Consider the following 26,200-nt stretch of genomic DNA (forward strand, 5'->3'; position numbering starts at 1 on the left):
TGAAAGCAAAATCAATTGTCTGTTGCCAAGACCTTTTCAGGTTTTGTAGGATGTTGGCAGCTGCAATCAAAAACATATTTTATTAAAGATTGGCATTATTCTCATAAAGTTTATTGTCCCTCAGAAAAAAAAAAAACAGAATAAAGGCAAGGCATGTGCATACAGTCAAGTTAGTCAAACTTTGCTGAGAGTGAAGTCTCTGAGATTCGAGTTTCCATTAACCTGGGTGCAGGACAAGGACTCAAAGGACGTTTCTCTTGACACTCCACATTTAAACAAAAGGAACCTCCCATTATTCTAGTTCCATGATCATGGATGCTGCTAATGACTAAAATCCACTCCATTAAAAAGTGGCAAGATGTTTAGTAATTGTAGACATTAATTGTATTAGTTGTTTTAGCATAATAAAATGGAAACACTCACTTTTAGACACCCTTACGCTCCTCTGTTAGTCAGCTGCTGATCCAATTCAATCCATGTGGTTTCATCTAAATCCACAGCAGTATACCCCTTGTGGAGAATAGTATAGATCTATCTGAGGACTACTTATCAGTAGGGAGACAGACTTTAACAAATTCATCAGCACAACAGATGTGAAACTTTATTCCCTGCAGCCCTGGGATTCAAAAATGCCCTGTGACCCTCAAAAGCATTGCCAACATCAACATCTGGTACCTGGCACATAAAGAAAATAGATTCTGAAAAGTTAAAACCTCTTTCATTTTAAACAGGCGCTTGCAATGTGTTCCCTACACGGAGAAAGAATTTGTAGCTTATGTGTCCAAGAGACAAAAGGTAACAGCGGATGGTCACTGAGGGTTGCGAATAAGTAAGATAATTACATAATAGGAACAATTGCAGCACCATGGATGTTTCTAGTTTTTCATATTTAATTGCCAGCTGTCTTTCGTTTAAGAAATGAAATAATGACAAAGTATGAGTGGTTAATTCTCTCTGTCTATAATGAGCCAAAATGGGATCTTTTTACACAATCTAGGAATAGCTATGCAAAGTAACCAGTTTAACTATATATATATATATATATATATATATATATATATATATATATATATATATATATATATATATATATATATATATATATATAATGGAAATTGCATGCTGGGAATAACAAGAAGAGACAGGAAAAGGAAGGAATGGATAAGAGCGCAAACAAAAGTATGCAATGTTATTATGAGCGAAAAAACTGAAATGGCAGTGGGCCGGACATGTATCAAGAAAAACAGACTATCGCTGGATCAAGGAGATACTAGACTGGATCCCGGGCGATATCAAGCGACCAAGAAGACGTCCTCCAGGAAGATGGCAAGATGAAATTAGGAAACATGATGGAGCAACATGGATGATAGATGCAGCAGACATGCTTTTGTGGAAGAATCTTGGGGAGGCCTATCCAGCAGTGGATTGAAAAAAGCTGAATATGATGATGATATATATATATATATATATATATATATATATATATATATATATATATATATTTACAAATGCACGCAAATGAATACACAGGGAGTTTGTGTTTAACCATTTTTCAGTCACACAACAACTGTACATCTTTACTTATATTCAATCAATTCAATCCTCTAATGGTAAACCAAGTAATGGTTTGAAATAACAATCATAATGAAACACAGTGCAAAAATATTTGTAAATGGAAACAATGCAGTCCTCACTTGGGAATCAAAATGCAGGTAAATTACAGACACATGATCAATAGAATTGAACACAAAAGAAGAGTGTGTAGCCACTGTATATCCAGACCTTTATCTGTCCACACTTCTGTATTATGCTTTATATATTTGCCTTCCATTAGAAAGCACTTTTGTTGGGGAATAAAAAAGCCCTTTCCATAACCATCACTTCTAGGCTGAGCATACTCAAGGAGACTCAACATTATGAGTTGTTAGAGTGCAAATATATTAGCTGCGACTTCAGCAAGTGCCTGTCATGTTGAATAGTAAGAGAGAGATAGTTATTATTGCCGAGAACCCAGCAGAAGGATCCTTAGTAAAACCACCTGGCGGAGCTAACTAATGGACTAACAGCTACTGCTGTGTCTCTTCCTACTCCATTTAGCAGCGTGTCTATCCTTTCAAATCTGTTGACAAAGGCAGGCAGGCAGGCATGCCCAGTACAATTAGCTGGATATGTGACCCCATAAAGGTACTTTATAAATCGAGGGGGAGTAGGTAGACAACAAAAAATGATTTCTCAAGTGTTTGTGTAATGCACATATCTGAGATTGTCTTCAAGGCAAATGCACACCGGCTTTTGCTATAGTGACAGAAGCCTTAACAGTACTCCAGCTTGTTTGAAAGTTACGTGGTTTTTTTTATTATTATTTTTAGGAAACGAGATGTATCACAGACATCTCTTCTGCAAGTGTATTTGGTTGTTTATACTAAAATCCAATGTAGATTTGGCTCAAGGCAAACTATGCATGACCCCCCCCCCCCCCCCCCCCCCGAGGAATGGGACTTTGAAATGAAATGAATGAAATGAACAAGGAACATTCTGCAGTTTGAATGTATGAATGTAAATCTATTATTTTCTGGGTAGGTAAAAAAAACTGGCAGCTTTATTAAAAATGCTTTGAGACAAAGCAGTATTTGCCTTGCTCGATGCTGATTGCATTTACAGTATAAGCAGTTTTAAGGGGTTTCAAGTATGCAATTCAAATGTAAGCTATAGTCTAAGCTTCATATACTGTAAACAGCTTTTATATTTACCCTTGTTATGTGGCTCATTGCTTAGGATTCTTCAGTCCATTACCAAGTGCGATATTAATTGTATTACAGTACTCAGAAAAGCAAAGCAAAAAACAAGAGTCAATGTAAATTAAATATACCACGCTTCCTCTACATTTGACGACAAGTGCTCTCAAAGTATCTTAATACAGGTGTAGAAAATGTAAACCTTAACTGTATTATTTTTCAAACTGCTGCAGGGATGTTTATTGGTTATAAATTGCACTACATGATATTAGCATTATTTACTTATTTATTTATTTATTTATTACCATGTAGTAAGGTGAACAATGGCAAGCAAGCATGTTTGTGTTTGTGACGGAATATTGTGATTTTGTAATACTGTGGTGTTACAGCTAAAATAACTCCTAATCATGGCTTTAAAGCTATGAGATTGGAGCCTATTCCCTGTGTCCTTTTTGAAAGCAATCACTTCTAATCCTCAAACAAGGCATGGTCATTCATCATTCAGAAATATGAGCTAGCATTAAGTTTCTAACTACATAAACTGGGTATACTTACTGTATATGCTTTACTCAGATGGTAAATATCCAATAACTTGCATAACACATATAATGCTGTAATGAGACTTTTTTTACACTGGCCGTTTAAGTTTCAGTAACAACCCCCTCTCCCTCATACCCCTATAAAAAATAAAATCAATCAACACAGTAGCCTTACACCAACTTTTATATTTGAACACCACATGTAGGGGATTTAAGATCATGTTTGCTCATGCTGATCACAACATGCTGTTTGGCAAGAAGACACACAATGGGTTAACACAAGGTGCTGTGTGAATATTTAGAAGACAACCTTGCTTTAAATGAGACACTGCTGGTAGCAGTAATGGGGAATTTGCAGTGAAGGGAAGGACATGCAATTATAATCTGGCGGGGCCCCACTGGACAAAAAGTGATTTACTTGAAAGCTGTCTTTGCACTTGGTAAATGTTCCTGTTATGGGCTGCTCAGCCTGTGACAGCTTTCCAGATGTCAATCAAATTATCATCTATTTACAGTTGATTTGGTCGTGTCATTTGCAATATTCCCCATGTTTCTGATGAAATTGGAAAGCACAGATTCTTCTCTGGATTGCCCTGGCACTCGAGTGGGCAAACCTCTCTTTGCAAATGTCATCTGTCCGCTTATCAGCACTCCAAGGAGAGCGATCTTCCGTTCAGCTGAGTGAATCGCTATCAGATGCAAATCTCCCAATTGTCAGGGGACGGGTACTGCAAATTTTAATGGAGTTTGAAAAAACTTGGTTTACATCAGTGCAGCTAACACCAGGATAACACTTTTTAATAACAAATTATTCTAATTAACTATTGGGGGAGGGTTTAGCTGTTTTTTTAACTGTTTTTTGTTTTCTTTTTTTCTATGCTATATCCAGGTGCAAAACCGGAAAATGTATTTCACTATTTTCTTATGTGTTTGAATGAATAATAATAGGCAACATTTTTTTTTTTTTTTTGTGGTCCTTATTTCATTGCATTTTGTATGTATTAATGGTCTGGATTTTCTGCTTGCTCTTGTTAACTGTGTTGAAAATGGCCCCACATTAAAGTTAAATATCCCAATCCAAGGGGTATGCAATGTGAAAATAAATGTTATTTAAAAGTAAAATGAAAATGTGAAACATTGGAAAATAGGGCATAACGTTAGGCTACTTACCGTAACCCTGGTTCCCTGAAAGAGAAGACGACCACCAAAACATTACTTATGGGAAATGTATACCAGAGCCGTTGCGAGGGAGAAGGAACGGCAGCATATGAGGGACGCGTCAGAACCGCCTAACCCAAGGTTAGCGGTGTGAGCATGCAACCTCAAGGACCCTCGTGCCTAATGAAGGCAAGAAAGGATCTATCACGTTAAGGCGATAGAATCTGGAGAACGTATGTGGCGTAGCCCAGCTAGCCTCATTACATATATCAGACAACGAGGCCCCTCTAAAGAGCCCCACGATGTAGCCAACCCTTTAGTGGAATGTGCAGCTACCCTCCCAGGTGGGGGTAAGTCAGCACAATCATATGCAGTCGCTTCTTCGAGAAGGGCTGTCCTAGCGTCCGTATACCGTGACAGACAAAGAGCTGGTCAGTATGACGCAGAGCTCCTGTCCTATCCACATAGCATTTCAATGCCCGCACCGGGCAGAGGAAATTCAATCTTCTATCCTCCTCCAAAGAAAACGGGGGTGGATGGAATGACTCCAGTTCCTGATTCATGTGGAAGGCTGTGATCACCTTGCGGAGGAAAGCGGGCTTTGTACGCAGTGACACCCTGTTGCCATTGTCCCAAATATGCATACAGGAGCTGTGCATCCTCCTCTGTCAGCTGGGACGACTCTTCCCATTCACAGTGATCTCCCCAGGGGGAGGGAGGGTACTGTACTTCTGGCGGTGGTGGAGCCGCAGGTACCTGCTGTCTGGACAGGAACTCCAGGACCTGGGCCATCTGCGCCTTGAGGTCTATTATGTCCCTGGCTTGTCTAGAGCGCTTCACCCGTCTCGCTTGCGGAGAAGGGGAGTGGCTACGAGGGGTCACCACCGGAGCCTGCATGCAGGGGATGCCTTGCGAGGGGCTCTGCGGCTACGAGGGCCGCTCACGGTCTGGCCACAGGGGATGCGGAACCGGTTTCTGTGGCCCTTTCCAACCGCTTCTGGCGAACCCAGGACTGAAAAGCCGCACAGATGTCACAGGCCACCTCACTTACAAGGGCCAAGGTGGTGTGTTGGATGCCCAGGAATCGAGCACACAGGGTATGCCTGTCTTCCTGAGGGATATTAGCCCTGCAGGATTTGCAAGCAGAGAACCCAGCCTTACTCGACATTATGCTGGGGTATTGCGTGCACCTAGTGCCGAATTACCACTGACCACCGTGTGCGCTTAGTGCAAAAAGCACCACGTGCACCAAGTGCACCGAGCACCGTGCGCGCCGAGTACTGCATGCACTATGTGCACGAGCACTGTGCAGCACCATATGTGCGCACACCGAGCACCATGAGAAACGTGTGTACTGAGCACCGCATGCACTAGTGTGCTGTGTGACCAAGGCACCGAAGTACCATGCGCACCGAGTGCACTGAGCACTGTAAGCACCGGGCACCGCTTGCACAATGTGCACCGAGCACTGTGTGCTATGAGCACGGTGCGCACAGAGGCAATGGAGTACCAGGGGCTGAGCGTGACCTGAAGCACCAGGGGGCAGCTATGCAGCGGTGCTTAACCTAACCGTGTGGTCACACACCTGGGCAGCACGCAGCATACACCAGGGAGACACAAGGGCCGAAGCCGCGGCGGGTGAGCTGAAAGGCAAAACACAGCAAACACAGCAAAAACAATTGTGTGAAGAGACAGGAGTCGCCATGAGAAGGCCAGGACTCTGGGAGCCCAGAAGTACAGTAGGTTAGTTTAGGGGAGGTTGTATTGTATTGAGTGGGACGTCTCTTTTAGTAAGACTAGCACTCGCCTTTTATTTTTAGCTTTGTTTTCGTTATTAAATGTGACACTAGGGCTACTATTGCTGGTACCCTAGTGTCAGCACTTGTGTTTATTAAATCTGCGTGCTTGTGCGGCGTGTCAACACCCAATGCTCTGTGTCTGCCTCAGTATTGTTCAGTGATCACACATGTAACAAATCCCCCTGTTACAATGCTAAAGAAGTGCTAGAATTTGCATGCCAGAAAACAGGCCTGGTTTTATTAGGCAAATGGCAATTACTATAAACATCTGCCTTCACTTGTCTCATGATACCTAGATTAGATCACTACATGTATTCATATAAAAATGTACACAGTAGTTAACATTGTTACTTTTACCACATGATATGTGCAGTGCACTGCTAATGTCTAACCTATGAAATTATTACAATATACCACAGTACAGCTCATAAGAATATACTTCTCTGTTACAGTCAGAATGGGTTATCCACTCTTCTCAAGCATAGCAGTATAGCCCTTGTAAGGCTCATTTTAAAGATTTAGTGATGTGTTTAACAACTGATGTGGCAATCTTAGCAGACCCTTTAAGAGGCTTCAGGAGAGAGAGAAAAAAAATACACGATTAAGAGTGACTTTACTTTCAAATACATTTCAAAACTTAATCCGTTCCTTCCCATACGGAAAGAACATTTTTAATATATTTTTTTATGAATGGGAAACATGTTAAATATATGAATAATATATTTATAACCTTACTATGTATTTTCAACATATAAAATAAATATATGGCTCACAGATTAAATTATATTTAAAATATATTCCAAATGCACCAGATATTTTTAATGTATTTTTTATACATTACTAATTCATTTTATTTAACAATATATTGTTATCAATATATATTAGCAACAAACTTACCATACATTAAAATATATTTTTGCCTTACATTTGTCATACATTTTAAAAACATTATTTATGGATGTTGTTTAAATAGATTAAAAAATATATTTAGCAACAAATTGGTGTAAATATTTTGGAACTGAATAAAAATACATTAACACTAGAACCGCCAGAGTTATAGGCATACCTAGAAGAGCCATGAGCCTGACGGTCGTATTAAAAACAATATCATTATAACAATGAAAGAGCAAACAATCCGATTGAAGTCGTAGTTTTATCCAGCCATGTCACATAAAGCATCTGCACAACCGACATAATGTAAATAAGTGGGCATTTGAACAGAAATTAGTTAATATAAACACATATTACATAAAGCGCAACTGCAAAAAATGATGAAAAACAACAGAAATGAGTGTTTATACAAGTATATTATTTATATATGATACTAAACAACCGAAACTCTGTAAATAAGCAAGACAAAATTGAAAATAATTGGGTTTATATACTAAAACGGGCATATACCAGCCGAGTGCGTAAAAATAAAAAAAATAATACCAAAAAAACTTTGAAACAGAAATGTGTCTATATACAGGTATGTTATACAAAACTGTACAAACAAAACAAGTGCACAAGCCCCTCTAAAATAAGTATCATAAAATTGAAAATATATGTGTTTATGCAGCCTATAGACATAAAAAGCATGCAAACTATGTGAATAGAAAAATGGACAACTGCATTCATACCTACATAGTTGAAACACGGTAACAAAAATAAGTAAAAAAAATGTGGTTTACATTTTCTCAAAGAAGCCAAAGTGTTCTCCTAAATCACATACCTGCATCCAGTGCACTTTTTTTCTCCACACGATTTAAGAACATAAGAAGAACATAAGAAAGTTTACAAACGAGAGGAGGCCATTCGGCCCATCTTGCTCGTTTGGTTGTTAGTAGCTTATTGATCCCAGAATCTCATCAAGCAGCTTCTTGAATGATCCCAGGGTGTCAGCTTCAACAACATTACTGGGGAGTTGGTTCCAGACTCCCACAATTCTCTGTGTAAAAAAGTGCCTCCTATTTTCTGTTCTGAATGCCCCTTTATCTAATCTCCATTTGTGACCCCTGGTCCTTGTTTCTTTTTTCAGGTCAAAAAAGTCCCCTGGGTCGACATTGTCTATACCTTTTAGGATTTTGAATGATTGAATCAGATCACAACGTAGTCTTCTTTGTTCAAGACTGAATAGATTCAATTCTTTTAGCCTGTCTGCATACGACATGCCTTTTAAACCCGGGATAATTCTGGTTGCTCTTCTTTGCACTCTTTCTACAGCAGCAGTATCCTTTTTGTAACGAGGTGACCAGAACTGAACACAATATTCTAGGTGAGGTCTTACTAATGAATTGTAAAGTTTTAACATTACTTCTCTTGATTTAAATTCAACACTTCTCACAATATATCCAAGTAACTTGTTGGCCTTTTTTATAGCTTCCCCACATTGTCTAGATGAAGACATTTCTGAGTCAACATAAACTCCTAGGTCTTTTTCATAGATTCCTTCTTCAATTTCAGTATCTCCCATATGATATTTATAATGCACATTTTTATTGCCTGCGTGCAGTACTTTACACTTTTCTCTATTAAATGCCATTTGCCATGTGTCTGCCCAGTTCTGAATGCTAGATCATTTTGAATGACCTTTGCTGCTGCAACAGTGTTTGCCACTCCTCCTATTTTTGTGTCGTCTGCAAATTTAACAAGTTTGCTTACTAAACCAGAATCTAAATCATTAATGTAGATTAGGAATAGCAGAGGACCTAATACTGATCCCTGTGGTAAACCACTGGTTACCCCGCTCCATTTTGAGGTTTCTCCTCTAATCAGTATTTTCTGTTTACTAAATGTTAACCACTCCCTAATCCATATGCATGCATTTCCTTGAATCCCTACTACGTTCAGTTTGAGAATTAATCTTTTATGCAGGACTTTGTCAAAAGCTTTCTGGAAATCTAAATAAACCATGTCGTATGCTTTTCAATTATCCATTGTCGATGTTGCATCCTCAAAAAAATCATGCAGGTTAGTTAGACATGATCTCCCATTCCTAAAACCATGCTGACTGACTCCCAGGATATTGTTCCCATATAGGTAATTTTCCATTTTGGATCTTATTATAGTTTCCATAAGTTTACATAAAATAGAAGTCAGGCTTATTGGTCTGTAGTTACCTGGTTCGGTTTTGTCTCCCTTTTTGTGGATCGGTATTACGTTTGCAATTTTCCAGTCTGTCTGATTTGGGCACAGCTAATGTCTTGTTACTATTGCATTTGTCAGCTGGCACAGAGATCGATACCTTCAGTGCTGCTTTTCCTTCTGTACAAAATATTTGTGAAGACATTCTATACTACAACGAAAACTCTAAATAAGTAAGACGAAATTGAAACTAAAATGGGTTTATATACCATACAGTCCTAAAAAGTGCATACAGTATAGGCTACAGTAGGCAGCCAGATGCATAGGAAAAATAAAGGTGATCGATCGCACTTCGTTAATTATTTTTATCTTACATCTGCAGTTCCATTGCACTTTTCTGTATAAAATGATTATTTGGCTAGCTGCAATATACAGTGTAGTTACTCCTAGTTATTACCTACGCTTTTCTTGCAATTGGTGTCTGCGAGATACACATTGTAAAACACGTGCACGGTATTTCATTGTAAGAATAAAAGCATTGATGCTGTAATGTATTGTAAAACACATGAACTTATGTACCATCCACCTGCAAGACGAAGTATGGAATTGATGTTTTAGACCAGGTGACATGGAAATACCCCATGCCACCTAGTCTAAATGCCAACTCCACACTTTGTTGTATTCACAGTTTCATTCGTGTAAGGGCTTCAGATTGATCTAATCAATTCGATACTTCGCCCGCACTGCCCTGACTGATGAATAAAACATTTTCAAAAATAGAATATTACACTGTATAATTGAAATGCTACTGTGTTCTATATAACCGTCAATATGACGGCATCAGGCAGTTATTTTTTTTATTTTTTGTGATCCTGCCTTTCAAACCCCGTCAGGGTATTTAATACATATATTTAGGAAATGTCAAGAACGGACAACCACGCTGAGTAATTTAAATTTTAAAAGTGAAAACCGTCAAATTGACAGCCTTGGTGGTTCTAGTGTTAAGAATGTATTCATAAGTTTCCCTGAAATGTATAATGATGCTAATATGCGATGTTGACCTTTAATGACCTTAAACATTAACTAAATATATACATCATACAATACATACGTTATATATTTAATTGTATTGAAACATGTATTTACCTTTTTAAATGTAATATTAATCAATACATTTATTATTCAAAGCATTAGAACATAAGAACATAAGAAAGGTTACAAACGAGAGGAGGCCATTCAGCCCACCTTGCTCGTTTTATATATGTATTTGTCATACAGTATATGGATATTGCCGGAGCAGACTCATGTAAGTTAGTTGCTTGCAAAGCATGCTGGGGGATGGGATTTTTGTGTGGAAACGGAGATTATTTGTTGATTATTGTAAATATGTGATTACTGTTTTGTGGTAATTGTTCAAGTTATAAATGTTTATGGTTCATTTGGAAGTATTTCTGTGATTTGTTATTCACAAAAAAAAATCGTTTAATTAATCAGCGAAAATCAACCTGAGAGGTGTGTGCGTCCAGAAGACCCTGTGTGCCTGTGTTTGTATAAGTGAGAGGTGAGTCACTGCTCTTGGCAATCTCTGCCAGATAACACCTCTGGTGTTATAAAAAGAGCTGTGTTGCTTCCTTTATTAATCCATAAAGGTGATTTCAAGTGCCCTGCTTGTCTACACTTGTTTGTTTTTTTTTATTATGTGGCATACACAAGTACATACTGTATATTAAATGTCATATTTCAAATGTATACATAATGCATTTTTCTCATATGAATTTTATATTTCTCAATATATTTACTTTATATTTTAAAAGCATTAACGATACATTTAACATATGTACACAGTTATATATTTTAAATACATAAAACATATATTTAACATATATCTCATATTTTTCATATCTATAAAAGGGGCCAATTTTGGTGTATTAAAAATGTATAAAATATCTTGATAATAATATTTTATTATATTCTATTTAATTCAAGAATGATGTTGGGAAAATATAAGTATCATACATTTCTTAATATACAGTACTGTGCAAAAGTTTTAGGCAGGTGTGAAAAAATGCTGTAAAGTAAGAATGCTTTCAAAAATAGACATGTTAATAGTTTATATTTATCAATTAACAAAATGCAAAGTGAGTGAACAGAAGAAAAATCTACATCAAATCAATATTTGGTGTGACCACCCTTTGCCTTCAAAACAGTATAAATTCTTCTAGGTACACTTGCACACAGTTTTTGAAGGAACTCGGCAGGTAGGTTGGCCCAAACATCTTGGAGAACTAACCACAGTTCTTCTGTGGATTTAGGCAGCCTCAGTTGCTTCTCTCTCTTCATGTAATCCCAGACAGACTCGATGATGTTGAGATCAGGGCTCTGTGGGGGCTATACCATCACTTCCAGGACTCCTTGTTCTTCTTTACGCTGAAGATAGTTCTTCGCTGTATGTTTGGGGTCGTTGTCATGCTGCAGAATAAATTTGGGGCCAATCAGATGCCTCCCTGATGGTATTGCATGATGGATAAGTATCTGCCTGTACTTCTCAGCATTGAGGAGACCATTAATTCTGACCAAATCCCAACTCCATTTGCAGAAATGCAGACCCAAACTTGCAAGGAACCTCCACCATGCTTCACTGTTGCCTGCAGACACTCATTAGTGTACCGCTCTCCAGCCCTTCGGTGAACAAACTGCCTTCTGCTACAGCCAAATATTTCAAATTTTGACTCATCAGTCCAGAGCACCTGCTGCCATTTTTCTGCACCCCAGTTCCTGTGTTTTCGTGCACAGTTGAGTCGCTTGGCCTTGTTTCCATGTCGGAGGTATGGCTTTTTGGCCGCAAGTCTTCCATGAAGGCCACTTCTGACCAGACTTCTCCGGACAGTAGATGGGTGTACCAGGGTCCCACTGTTTTCTGCCAATTCTGAGCTGATGGCACTGCTGGACATCTTCCGATTGCGAAGGGAAGTAAGCGTGATGTGTCTTTCAACTGCTGCAGTAAGTTTCCTTGGCCGACCACTGCGTCTACGGTCCTCAACGTTGCCTGTTTCTTTGTGCTTCTTCAAAAGAGCTTGGACAGCACATCTGGAAACCCCTGTCTGCCTTGAAATTTCTGCCTGGGAGAGACCTTGCTGATGCAGTATAACTACCTTGTGTCTTGTTGCTGTGCTCAGTCTTGCCATGGTGTATGACTTTTGACAGTAAACTGTCTTCAGCAACCTCACTTTGTTAGCTGAGTTTGGCTGTTCCTCACCCAGTTTTATTCCTCCTACACAGCTGTTTCTGTTTCAGTTAATGATTGTGTTTCAACCTACATATTGAATTGATGACCATTAGCACATGTTTGGTATAATTGTTTAATCATACACCTGACTATATGCCTACAAAATCCCTGACTTTGTGCAAGTGTACCTAGAAGAATTGATGCTGTTTTGAAGGCAAAGGGTGGTCACACCAAATATGGATTTGATTTAGATTTTTCTTCTGTTCACTCACTTTGCATTTTGTTAATTGATAAATATAATCTATTAACATGTCTATTTTTGAAAGCATTCTTACTTTACAGCATTTTTTCACACCTGCCTAAAACTTTTGCACAGTACTGTATATTAAAAATATATATTTCTTCCACATGAGTTTTAGCCCTTATGTTATAAAGGCAGCTTTCTACAGTGCTATCTTAATGGCACATATCGGGTATGCTGCTGCACACGTCAACACGATAGTCCCAATACATTCAATATTACTAGTTATAAAAATATTGTACAAGTATGTCTTGAAACAGATATACTGAAGGTTAGTAGATATCTTTACAAAATACATGTGTAAAATTGTACAGAATTTAAGATTAATGAATAGTCAATAATCATATCACTTTTGAACTGAGGTTTTCCAGTTTAATATATTTCTAAATCCAGTTTAATAATATATCTAAATTACAGTTTAAATATATATATTTTACACCAGTATGTTCACCATTGCAAAATCCAGTTGTTCTGCATTGGTAGTGAATTCATAAGATATACCTCACATATTTTGAGTAAAATAGGCAATACATTCCCCACCTTCAGTCGGTTTGCATCCCTATTTGTAAGACCAGTCTTGACAGTCGCCATTGCAGAAACCAATTAACTATAGATTTCGCACTCAGTCTTTCTGCAGTCTGCATTACTACTAAAATTAATAAGACTAGGGGCTCCACGGCACATACTGTGCTTGTATTTACTAAGGTATACCAAAATATTGAAAGAAAACGTGGGACGACAAATGTCGAACAGTCATTCTGAATGTAGGACAGCAGTATATGTAAGATAGAGGGGGACAGGGGATACAAAAGGTCTGACTCTTCACTCATACAGCTGCTTATTCTCATGGTAAGTAAAAAGAGTGATGAGAAAATGTTTGCCTTTAGCTTGCAACCTACTTGCTGATACCATGTCCACTATACTGAACAAAGGACTTTACATGCGCTGTTTGTGATTCCTGTGGGACCCGTTTTGTGGCTGAAGTGGTGGTGTGTGTGTTCAGCATGCCGTCAGATAACCAATAGTAAAATCATGTTAAATGAGAGGATGTGCACTAGCAATCTCAAGGAGTGTCTGTTACGGCAGGATGGTAAAGTTGAACTGTTGGGAACTGGCTTTCTCATTCAACAGATCAACTCCTTTTAAAAAGAAGCTCTGCTTGAAGAGCTTACAATACCAGGACAAGTACATCTTTAACCTTAGCACCATATGAAAGCATGCTCACTACTAAACCACTTTCTGTCAGTTCTTATCAATTTGGTTTCAATACAAAGGTTATCCTTCTGTTAGGACCAGCACTATATCAATACCTTTTCACTCAGTGCCTTTGGAGGAATTCAATTATATAGAAATTGCAAATTAACATAGTCAATGAGGTGGTTCAATTAAAGAAATACAGCACCTCCAGTATTTCTTTGTTCTATGTCAACATTCAATCAAATTTTCAAGAAGCCTGGGAGCCTTTTGAATTGCGAGAAATTCAAGAATTGTGCACTTTTGAGTTAAAAAAGTGGATTAAATAAGGAACATTTAATCGTCTTTTTTTTTTTTAATGTAATGCTATAGTAATTTTTTTTTGTTTATTTGTTTTTGTACTTTAATGTGACAAAAATACCTGCTGCTAAGAATTATGGTCTGAAGGACGTATTACAGGCTTACAAATCAGTTATTGGAATTTAAACAGACCCTTTATAAAGAGTAGTTATTGATGTGGCTCTTGTTTTCTGGTGTAAGAATATGAGACATCTCTGCACCTGAGGCCAAGTTGCTCGATTGAAGTCCAAAAAACCCTAGACAAAGCTCAGCTGACGTATAATTTATAAAACAACTGAAAGACTAAGTTAATTATGATTAAAGTGAAGAAAGAAAACAATGAGATATTGTACCGCTAAACTTAGTTGTCCCAGTCATCTAACTGAACTCAGAAGAACCTCTTTAACTGCAAATATATATTTTCTAACTGCTCCATAGCATGTGTCCGTACTGCTGTACTGCCTTCCCTGATCCATTTTAGACCTGTGTAACACTCTTATCATCCTTTCAAATCCCCTTTATAAACCAATGGTGAAAAAATGAGCAGTAGGTATTTACTGTAAAATGTTAAGAGCCGCACCTTACTATGACTTAATAAATTGTCAAGAAGGCTTAAATGAACAGTGCAGAGGTTAGGCATGAACTGGTGACCTAGCACACTGCAAGCCAGTGGCTTAACCACTGTGCAAAAGTAAACTTCTAATCACAATATTGACCGTTACATGAATAAGTAAGCTTGTACCATTTCATCCAAAAATATTTATTTTGTGAATGTAAAGAAGCTGGACTGTCAATTATTTTCTGATGCACCAGAACACACAGAAGGCTAAACTGTGGTAACAAATGAAACCAATGGATTTAATTAAATTGTACTGGATTGTGAAACACTGCAGCGTATTTTATTACAGAGATGATTGGGGAAGTAGACTGTAGTGAGTTAAACACGTTTTAGTGTTTTAAATGGTAGATTACACTTTAACTGGCAGTTCGAAATATCTGAGCTTGATCGTCGTTTGAAGTTCAGGATCCTGGCTGCGGCTCACAAGTCACCACAGGTGTATGATGTTGTACACTTGAGAAGGAAGCTGTTCACATCTGAGGCTAATGGATTTGGGAAGGTTTAGTTTGGATAAAACCAGACCAAACCTCCTTGTCTTTACTGAAAGATAATGGCTTCTATGGAAAAGACATTGCTTGATAACATTTTTGTCAGCACTATTATCATTCTATATAAAAAATAAAACCGTGCCTTATATATATATATATATATATATATATATATATATATATATATATATATATATATATATATATATAGACACACACACACACACACACACACACACACACACAGAGTGCTCACCCTTTATAACGCTATAGTGGGGAGCCATAGTTACAAGACTATTTGTGTTCCGCCTTATAACGAGCATAAAAGGGCTACTGTAATGGCATTATGGAGCAAATGGGAGCCACGACCCTACCGTGTTATTATATTGGATTTCTATTCAAATGCTATTGTTTACTGTGTTGCACTGCATGGTGCTGTCATTTGAATCCAGCATGGTCCACTATTTTATTTACTATACTTCAGATACAAGCATATTAATATTGTAAATGCAAGAAGTACCAAATGCAAAGTGCTTCCAGATTTATTTTATTTATATTTATTTTTCTTGCCTAGAGTGAGAAATTGGGTGCCTTTATAGAGACCGTTTAGTGCCATTGCAAATTCAAACCAATATCCAGCAATTAAAATGGGAGATTTGGCTGAAAGGGCCATATAATATACTACAGGTGTATAAGCACTAAGGGAAATACAGAGAAAAGGTACAGTGTACGACTAGGCACAGGAGCAGTCAAGCATAAAATGGATAACTGTGGCAGGATGGCTGCAGTAGTGACGTCACACCCAGAAGAAGACGCAAACACACAGCAGCTGCGGGTTAAAACCGAGACCTGAAAGTGCTTGGTTTCTTTATTAAATAATAATTCAAAATAAAAGAGTTGAACAAAACACACAAAACAAATGGGCACAAGGGCCAAACAAAACAGTAAACAAACACAAAAGGGACGAAACAGACAAACAAGTACCGTGCTGAACGAATAGCAATTGTTATTTTTCGCTTCTGTCTCCTCTCTATCTCCCCGTACCTCTTCTCTGTACACCCAACCCCGACTGAGTGACAATGTGCGTCTTTTATGCAGTTGTACCGAGACTCGATTGTTAATCAATCATTCAATTAGAATCTCGGTACAACTGCACATGGATTAATTACGTGTCCTTCCCCATGCTCACACAGTATTACATTTTAATCAGCACGTGAAGTGATGTGCAGCCCTCGTGGCTAAATACAAATATACATTTTATCACTCGTGCTACGCAGACCCATTTATATCCCGTGTACCAATGACTACACACCAACATTTAACACACTACATGCAACATATAAACAAGCAATACGCACAAGGCGGGGTGTGGCAATGCGCCCCGCCCCTGTGTGTATTTGTGTGTTATGTGTTGTGTGTTGTGTGCGTGTGTAAATGTTGGTGTATAGTCATTGGTAGACAGGATATAAACAGGTCTGTGTTTCACGTGTATTTAAAAAGTGTAGATTTGTATTTAGGCACGAGGAGAGCACAAATCACTTCACGTGCTGGTTAAATGTAATATGTGAGCACGGGGTTGCACAGAATTAATTCACGTGCTGGGATTCAAGTGAATAAATAATTAGTAATTGAATCCCAGCACAACAGTATATATAGAGACACGTAGCATTCACTCGGGGTTGGGTGTTCAGTGAGTGGAGAACGAGTGTGGAGAAGGAGAAACTAAAATATTACAAAGAATGTAAATATAAGTTTTCACTCACCGTGTTTGTTCGTTTGTCTGTTCACTGTTTAGTCCGTTTTGTTTATATATTTATTTTGGCGTAAGTGCCGTGTCCTGTGTTTTTGTTTCAAACCTTTTATTTTCTGTTCTGTTTATTAAATGCTGAGCAAAAGCATTCGCTCAGCTTCACCAAACAACACCTCTCTGTAGTCGTCCGGTTCCTGCAGTTTATGGATAGGGAGCGATGGGAGGCATATGCGAGGGAACAGACCCTAAGCACCTGGGAGGAAGGTGTGGGGTTGGTCCTCAGCTACCTGGAGGGAGTTATAACTACAACAGCCCAGGTAGCAGGTCCACCAGCAGAGGAAGAATGCCTGCTGTCCCCGTCTCCACCAGCAGAGGAAGAATGCCTGCTGGTTTTGCCTCCACAGCCCGAGCGGGAGGAGCCTGAGCGTCCACAGCCCGAGCATCCACAGCCCAAGCGGGAGGAGCCCGAACGTCCTACGCCTGAGTGGGAGGAGCCCGAACGTCCTACGCCTGAGTGGGAGGAGCCCGAACGTCCTACGCCTGAGTGGGAGGAGCCCGAACGTCCTACGCCTGAGTGGGAGGAGCCCGAACGTCCTACGCCTGAGTGGGGGGAGCCCGAACGTCCACAGCCCAAGCGGGAGGAGCCTGAGCATCCACAGCCCAAGCGGGAGGAGCCCGAACGTCCTACGCCTGAGTGGGAGGAGCCCGAATGTCCTACGCCTGAGTGGGAGGAGCCCGAACGTCCTACGCCTGAGTGGGAGGAGCCCGAACGTCCTACGCCTGAGTGGGAGGAGCCCGAACGTCCTACGCCTGAGTGGGGGGAGCCCGAACGTCCACAGCCCAAGAGGGGGGAGTCGGTGCGTCCACAGCCCAAGAGGGGGGAGTCGGTGCGTCCACAGCCCAAAAGGGAGGAGTCGGTGCGTCCACAGCCCAAAAGGGAGGAGTCGGTGCGTCCACAGCCCGAAGAGAGGGAAGTCGGGGCTTCCACAGCCCTAGGACCCAAGCTGCCAGCAGAGGGAGAATACCTGTTGGTTCACCTGCTGCTGCCGTCCCAAGAGCCAGAAGGGGAGGAATTGCAGGCTCAACCCCCCGAAATTTTCTGGGGGGGAGAAGGGCAGGATGCTAGTGTCCCCCAGCAGCCTCTAGTTATGCTGCTGAAGGGAGCACGGCGCACGCCAGCCCAGCCGCCACAGCAGAGGGAGCCAGCACCGCCACAGCCTCCCTCTGAGTGGCCAGCATCAGCCCCATGGCCTCTGCCTCCACCGCAAGGATCAGAGCAGCAGGAGCTGTCTCTGCCTCCGCCACCGCCAGGAGCAGAGCAGCAGGAGCTGCCTCTGCCTCCACCATCTTCACCGGCAGGAGCAGAGCAGCAGGAGCTGCCTCTGCCTCCGCCACCACCACCGCCAGGAGCAGAGGAGCAGGAGCTGCCTCTGCCACTTCCAGGAGCAGAGGAGCAGGAGCTGCCTCTGCCTCCGCCACTGCCAGAAGCAGAACAGCAGGAGCTGTCTCTGCTTCCCATACTTCCACCACAGGGAGTACGGTGGCCGGAGCCCCAGAAAGGGGAGCTGTCGGCCACGAAGAAAGGGGAGGAGGTCTGGAGACCTGCTCCCACTGCAGCAGTTTCGCTGCCGGAGATCGTGGGGGAGGTCCGGAGACCTGCTCCCACTGCAGCAGTTTCGCTGCCGGAGATCAGGGGAGAGGTCAGGAGACCAGCATCCCCCGCAGCAATTTCGCTGCAGGCGTGGACCAGCAGGCTGTCAGCCGTGCCACTACCGGCAGGGGTGCTGACAGCTTTGCCAGCCATGGGCCCACTGAAGCCTCCCTTCCCAGCCCGAGACTTTGTTCTGGACTGCTGGATTTTTAAGGGGGGAGGTGGCCATTGAGGCCATGTGTGCTGCGCACAAAGGGGGGTATATGTGGCAATGCGCCCCGCCCCTGTGTGTATTTGTGTGTTATGTGTTGTGTGTTGCGTGCGTGTGTAAATGTTGGTGTATAGTCATTGGTACACAGGATATAAACAGGTCTGTGTTTCACGTGTATTTAAAAAGTGTAGATTTGTATTTAGGCACGAGGAGAGCACAAATCACTTCACGTGCTGGTTAAATGTAATATGTGAGCACAGGGTTGCACAGAATTAATTCACGTGCTGGGATTCAAGTGAATAAATAATTAGTAATTGAATCCCAGCACAACAGTATATATTATTATTATTATTATTATTATTATTATTTATTTCTTAGCAGACGCCCTTATCCAGGGCGACTTACAATTGTTACAAGATATCACATTATACATTATTTCACATTATACAGATATCACATTATTTTACATACAATTACCCATTTATACAGTTGGGTTTTTACTGGAGCAATCTAGGTAAAGTACCTTGCTCAAGGGTACAACAGCAGTGTCCCTCACTGGGGATTGAACCCACAACCCTCCGGTCAAGAGTCCAGAGCCCTAACCACTACTCCACACTGCTGTCCTTATAAAGACACGTAGCATTCACTCGGGGTTGGGTGTTCGGTGAGTGGAGAACGAGTGTGGAGAAGGAGAAACTAAAATATTACAAAGAACGTAAATATAAGTTTTCACTCACCGTGTTTGTTCGTCTGTCTGTTTAAGTGTAGTACGTTTTGTTTGTCTTTTTATTTTGGCGTATAGTGCCGTGTCCCGTGTTTTTGTGTTCAAACCTTTTATTTTCTGTTCTGTTTATTAAATGCTGAGCGACAGCATTCGCTCAGCTTCACCAAAAACCCCAAGTCTCTGTTGTTTATTTCCTGGCTCTGGTCTGACGCCACCCACTCCGGCCGTCTTTGTGACACGGGGTCACACTGCCACAGTAACATATAAAAAGACAGTGACGTGCTGTACCTTGTCTTCAAGTATCAAAAAGTGTTTTTACTTTAAAAAAAAGGAGAGTCAATTGAAAAAATACCTGGTGCTGTCAATGGCTTTTCACGTCATTAGTGTGAGTTCAAAGTCACCCAAAAGGGAATATGACAGGATGAGACACACACACTCCAGTCATTAACACTTATGGCTGCTGGAGGTATAGTTGGCCTCCAGCTGAGGTCATTGTTTTTGCTTAGTTAAGCGGAACATGTTTTGTACACTTAAACCGTTACACAACAATTAGAAGTTGACTTACTGTAAGTACAGTGGCTGGAGTAAAATCTCTTGTGGTTTTCAGAGTTTTTTTCTTTTTCTTGACGAGAAACATGTACAATAAAAATGGAACACACTCAGTCTTCATATGAAACTAAATTACTCTATAGTGGAAATGTGATCCCATGCATTAAATCTTGTTACCTTGGTTATAAAGCCATTAGACCTTTACTGCAAGAAATCAAAGTACTGTGCTGAGAAACCACAGTTTGCAAAAGAAACAAGGCAACTCCCCAATAGTCTTTTAAGGCTGTATTCACACTGGGTTAGTTTCAAACAGACTCGGTTTGGTTTGTTTCATTTGAAACAATGTATCAATGTGCTTGCTGTTCACACTTATCTGCGACCAAACGGACCGAGTTTTTTTGGATGTGAGCAAAAGTTAGTTTTTTTGGTCCTTTTCCATTATATTTTCAGGACCAAGTTCGTTTGTGTTCACAATACAGTTTACAAGTGCACTTGATTAGTTTATATGGTCTGTGAACCGGATGTTTACAATATCCTGCAAGGTATCTTGAAAGATAGCAGATATTGAAGTATTGCTCCAGTTTTTATTAGCATGCTTTATATTCTTACATATTGCTGTGGAAGAAAGCATGGGGACTTCTTAAAAGTCTGCTTTTATGATGCAAATAAAGCTGTTACATAAGTCAACAGCAGAAATGAGTTAAAGATTTGTGAAGAGGGCCCAGCGTTACATCTCGGCTCTATAAAAACAATCAAGAAAGTAGAAACTTTATAAAGCTTATACTGGGCACTTTATTGTAACTTGAGTAAAGAACTGAAGGCTCTGAAGCAAACAGTTAGCGAATGACAATGAAAATGCACTGCAGAGACAGCAACTAAAATTCTTGCAAGAATTGTGTTACAGGGACAACGGGTAATGGATGAATCACATCCCATCGACAACATTTTTTTATTGTTGTTTTATTTACTTGGTCTACATCCATTGCCTTTACATCCCCACTAGTGTAGCTAATCAGCCTAAATACACATATTTATTTAGATATTCAATGCATATTCGCAAAGCGTGAGGATTTCTTTTACCACATACTGTAGCAAACCAAAAGGACATTTTTAGACAATTTGCAATTATCAACCTAGCAATGCAAAACAACATGCATTTTAAGCCTTCGTTCTTAAGGTGGAATCCAGCTCAGCTTTATCATCAAAGTTCCAGGAAAACAGTTCCAATAAAGACTATTCCAAACAATGACGCATTGAGGCATTTCATTTTTTAATTGACCCTTTCTCTCATACTGAGCTTAACTCCCATCAAGTTCAGTTTTAAGAATATACACCTCTCCACATTTCAACCCAGTTGTATCAATGAACTACAACTCTTTAAAAGCATTCTACAGGTAACCAGAGTCAGAGGCAAATAGGTAAGTGATCCTGCTTCAAGTAGTTAACATTAGCTATATTTAAGTAACATAATTAAGATGGTGTTTTTTTTTAATTAGGTGATTTACTGTTTGTGATTAGTACCAGGTGAATGTGGTTAAATTGTATACAGGTTGATTTGCAATTTGATTGGTTTACACACAGCTTTTTGTAATTGTGTGATCCCATTGAAGTGCATTGAAACTATTGTATTGCTTAAGTATTGTCTTTAGCGCAGTTTAGCAGCTGTTAACCAGTTCCCTTGCAAAGTGAGGTTGGAGCCTACTTAAGCTGAGTGAATCTACTTGTGGTCAATCTACAAGTAACCACAGTCAGAGTCAGAGTCAAAGTCAGAGTTAAGGTCAGATTCAGATTCAGAGTCAGGTTCAGATTCAGATTCAGATTCAGAGTCAGGTTCAGAGTCAGGTTCAGAGTCAGAGTCTGGTTCAGGTTCAGAGTCAGAGTCAGATTCAGAGTCAGAATCTGAGTCAGTCAGAGTCAGATTCAGAGTCAGGTTCAGAGTCAGAGTCAGGTTCAGAGTCAGATTCAGAGTCAGATTCAGAGTCAGGTTCAGAGTCAGGTTCAGAGTCAGAGTCAGATTCAGAGTCAGATTCAGAGTCATGTTCAGAGTCAGGGTCAGAGTCAGGTTCAGAGTCAGGGTCAGATTCAGAGTCTGGTTCAGAGTCTGGTTCAGAGTCAGGTTTAGAGTCAGAGTCAGGTTCAGAGTCAGCTTCAGAGTCAGGTTCAGAGTCAGATTCAGAGTCAGAGTCAGATTCAGAGTCAGATTCAGAGTCAGAGTCAGGTTCAGAGTCAGAGTCAGTCAGAGTCAGAGTCGAGTTCAGAGTCAGAGTCAGAGTCGAGTTCAGAGTCAGAGTCAGAGTCGAGTTCAGAGTCAGAGTCAGTCAGGTTCAGAGTCAGAGTCAGTCAGGTTCAGAGTCAGATTCAGAGTCAGATTCAGAGTCAGATTCAGAGTCAGGTTCAGAGTCAGAGTCAGGTTCAGAGTCAGAGTCAGATTCAGAGTCAGGTTCAGAGTCAGAGTCAGGTTCAGAGTCAGAGTCAGGTCCAGAGTCAGGTCCAGAGTCAGAGTCAGAGTCAGGTTCAGAGTCAGGTTCAGAGTCAGAGACAGGTTCAGTCAGAGTCAGAGTCAGAGTCAGGTTCAGAGTCAGGTTCAGGTTCAGCTTGAGAGTCAGAGTCAGGTTCAGAGTCAGAGTCAGTCAGAGTCAGAGTCGAGTTCAGAGTCAGAGTCAGTCAGGTTCAGAGTCAGAGTCAGTCAGATTCAGAGTCAGATTCAGAGTCAGAGTCAGGTTCAGAGTCAGGTTCAGAGTCAGAGTCAGATTCAGAGTCAGATTCAGAGTCAGGTTCAGAGTCAGAGTCAGATTCAGCTTCAGATTCAGCTTCAGCTTCAGATTCAGACCTCTCCGCTCCGCCTGCAGTAGAAGACTGGCTGTACCTCCACTACGCTCCCCTGCCTCCAGAGGCCGCTCCTTCTCCACCCTCGCCCCGCAGTGGTGGAACGACCTTCCTACGGATGTCAGGACTGCCCAGTTCCTGACCACCTTCCAGCACCTCCTCAGGACACACCTCTTCAGACAACACCCGTAAAACTCAACTCTTCCCTTCTGGACAATATAGTACTCTGCCTTTAATGCACTTTAACTTGCACTGATCTGCTCCCTATTTTACTGTATTTAATCCTGCACTTAACCCAATCTGTAATATTTTGTATTTCATTTACACTCGTATCTAACCCTGATGTTACTATCAACACTGTTATTTGCTCTTGAACTGCCCCGATATCAAATCATACTGTGTTTTGTATTTGCTCTTATTAGGACTGAGGTCATTGTATTTTGTATCTTGCTCTTAATTGTACTGTAAATATTGATATGTATTTTTTGTATAGAACTGTAAGTCGCCCTAGGTAAGGGCATCTGCTAATAAATAAATAATAATTCCCCACAGGTTCAAATTACATTTTAAAATGCAGACTGGACAGACAGGATCCCTGAAGTATAGTTAAATATAATAATTGCGCTGAAATAACATTAATGTGTTCTCTGTACACATTGTACTATGTAAATATTTACAGTAAGCCTAAACAGTATACAGTACAGTAGTAAATCAAATGAATACCTAGCACACTTGCTTTTTACTTTAGCCTATAGGCTACAGGTAACACAAATTAAATCATGCTGCTGCATTGTACACATTACTGTACAATGCAGAAATAATAAAAGCTTATTTTCAATTGAAACTAAATGATTTGAGGGCATTTTCTTTTTTTATCGTAGTCTACTTAGTACACATTTTGCACAAAACAGATCATGGTGCCGCATTAACATGTAATGATACTACACAGTACCTTACAGATACCGCACACACTTTACAGAAATAAATCATTTAAAAATCTACATGGAACATTCTACAGTGTGTGCGTGGCTGCAAGTAAAAAACATAGCCTACCTGCTACTCTTGTTTTCTGTTGAGTCAAACTTTATTTTCTTTGCAAAAAAGCCTATTGCATATATATTTTTACAATGTTCGCAATCATTCTGAGTGGTTCATATATTGTGTTCAATTCATTTTTTGACATGTGTTAAGGTGCTTTGACCTGTGTTCAGAAACAGCTCTCCAGCTCTAGTTGTCAACTTTTGTTTCACCACAGACAAATGAAACAAGAGTGCCAGCGCCAACTAGTGAACATCTACTTTTTATTGACTGCAATACAAAAAGAAACCTGACTGACAGCAGTTCTTCACCAGGTGACGTTAGCTCTTCCAGCTTTTAGAGCTGCTCTTGTAGTGCTGTTCTTGAACTCAGGTCAAAGCATCTGAACATAGACAGTGAATTAAAACATAATATTACAGTAAGAATCACTCAGAATGATGGCACGCATCATAAAACATAATAACATGTAATGTGATGCTACTTACTCTTTAAAACTACAAGTGAAAAACTGAAAGCTGACTGCTTCAAGGACATTTAATTATGAGGTCAAACTAATGGGGTTTTACTCCATTCTGCTGTTTACCTGTGAATGTTACAAAACCAGAAACAACTTGTTTAAAAGGCTTGAAATGAAACGACTCATAAAAATGAACTGGTTAACAGAATTCAATTTTTTTTTTTTTGTTAATTTCAGAATGGAAAAAAGCATTGAGAATATGGCCCCTGAAGTAATTTAAACAAAAGTATTCATTATTGTTATAAAACTAATCCTTTATGTTTCATTTTTTTTATAGTTCTACCTCTTGTAAGCCCTTATTATGTTATGTAGCTGACTGCCTAGCTGGTTTGCTGCTGTTTAATGTTTTTTGATTCACATCACTGTGTGTAGGAGTGTTGATGTAGTGCCCTCAAGGCACCTCAAACCTGGGCTGTCCCATCTCGTCACTGCTTAACTGGCCCTAATGCCATACCTGTTATGACAAGAATCAGCCACTTTAAGACACCACGCCTCAGCCCCAATACCACATATTTCAAAAAGAAGAACAAAAAAAAAAAAAAGACTACGAGCTGTAACAGCGCAGGCTGCACCAGATGCCAAGTAAGTGAGCTCCCTCTCTCTCTCTCTCCCCTGTTTCTCTTACAGGACATGTCACAGTCAATGTCCTATTGTAAGTGACTCTAATGCACACTTCACAGCCTACCTCTGTAAACAGCTTTGTGATGGTGGTCCATTATGAAAGGTGCTATACAAAAATAATAATAATAATAATAATAATAATAATAAAAATAATAATAATAATAAAAAATCCTTACAATAACAATAGGCTTCCAAAGACAGCTTGGAAGCCTAATAATAATAATTTTCTTTTTTATGCTATCAGTTTTGAATTCTACTTTTTCACCTTTACTGGCGGGGGAATTTCTCAAACTACAAGAAAATCAAATAAAGTATTTAGATGGAAAAATTAATTTATGAGTTAACAATAAAATGGAGATATCTCATCTATACTATACTATTAAACTTAAAATTTAATTCAACAAAAACAACTTAAGAGAAGAGCGTAAACATAAAGAACACAGTTTTGTTTTATTTTTTACTAAGAACTAAGTACACACCAATACACAAGAAACACATATTTGAGTTTCACAATTATCAGTAAGATTTAGTCTCGCGATTCAGAGAGAAAATTAAAAATAATTTGTGTGTTTTTTTTTATTTTTATTGGTATTTAACATAATGTTTATACTTTTAGTGGTTTTGTCATTTATTATCTCTGGATCCTATAGATTACATTCATATGCCTGTGATTAAAAATACATAAAATATGGTTTAATTATGCTATATATATATATATATATATATATATATATATATATACACATTATTGTAATGAAATATATGCATGTGTGTATGTATATTATGCTTTACATATTTATATGTAGCTCAGTTATATTTAATATTTTACTGAAAAACCTGAACCTAATT

The 26,200-nt window shown here is 39.7% G+C and overlaps 1 protein-coding gene across 6 annotated transcripts in view; it reads right to left on the reverse strand.

Annotated features, from left to right (window-relative positions):
- Nucleotides 1–26,200, reverse strand: part of LOC117409563 (zinc finger protein basonuclin-2-like) — a 349,521-nt gene that overhangs the window by 289,199 nt on the left and 34,122 nt on the right. Inside the window, exon 1 of one of the 6 annotated variants that reach the window (XM_059001994.1) lies at nucleotides 424–751. The exons of the other annotated variants lie outside the window; for them this stretch is intronic. The gene's annotated coding sequence lies outside the window, so the exon portion shown is untranslated. Of the gene's footprint in view, nucleotides 1–423; nucleotides 752–26,200 lie in introns of those variants that run through there. 6 annotated transcript variants of the gene reach the window in all.

This window comes from Acipenser ruthenus, chromosome 2 (genome assembly GCF_902713425.1).
Source record: "Acipenser ruthenus chromosome 2, fAciRut3.2 maternal haplotype, whole genome shotgun sequence".
NCBI lineage: Eukaryota > Metazoa > Chordata > Actinopteri > Acipenseriformes > Acipenseridae > Acipenser > Acipenser ruthenus.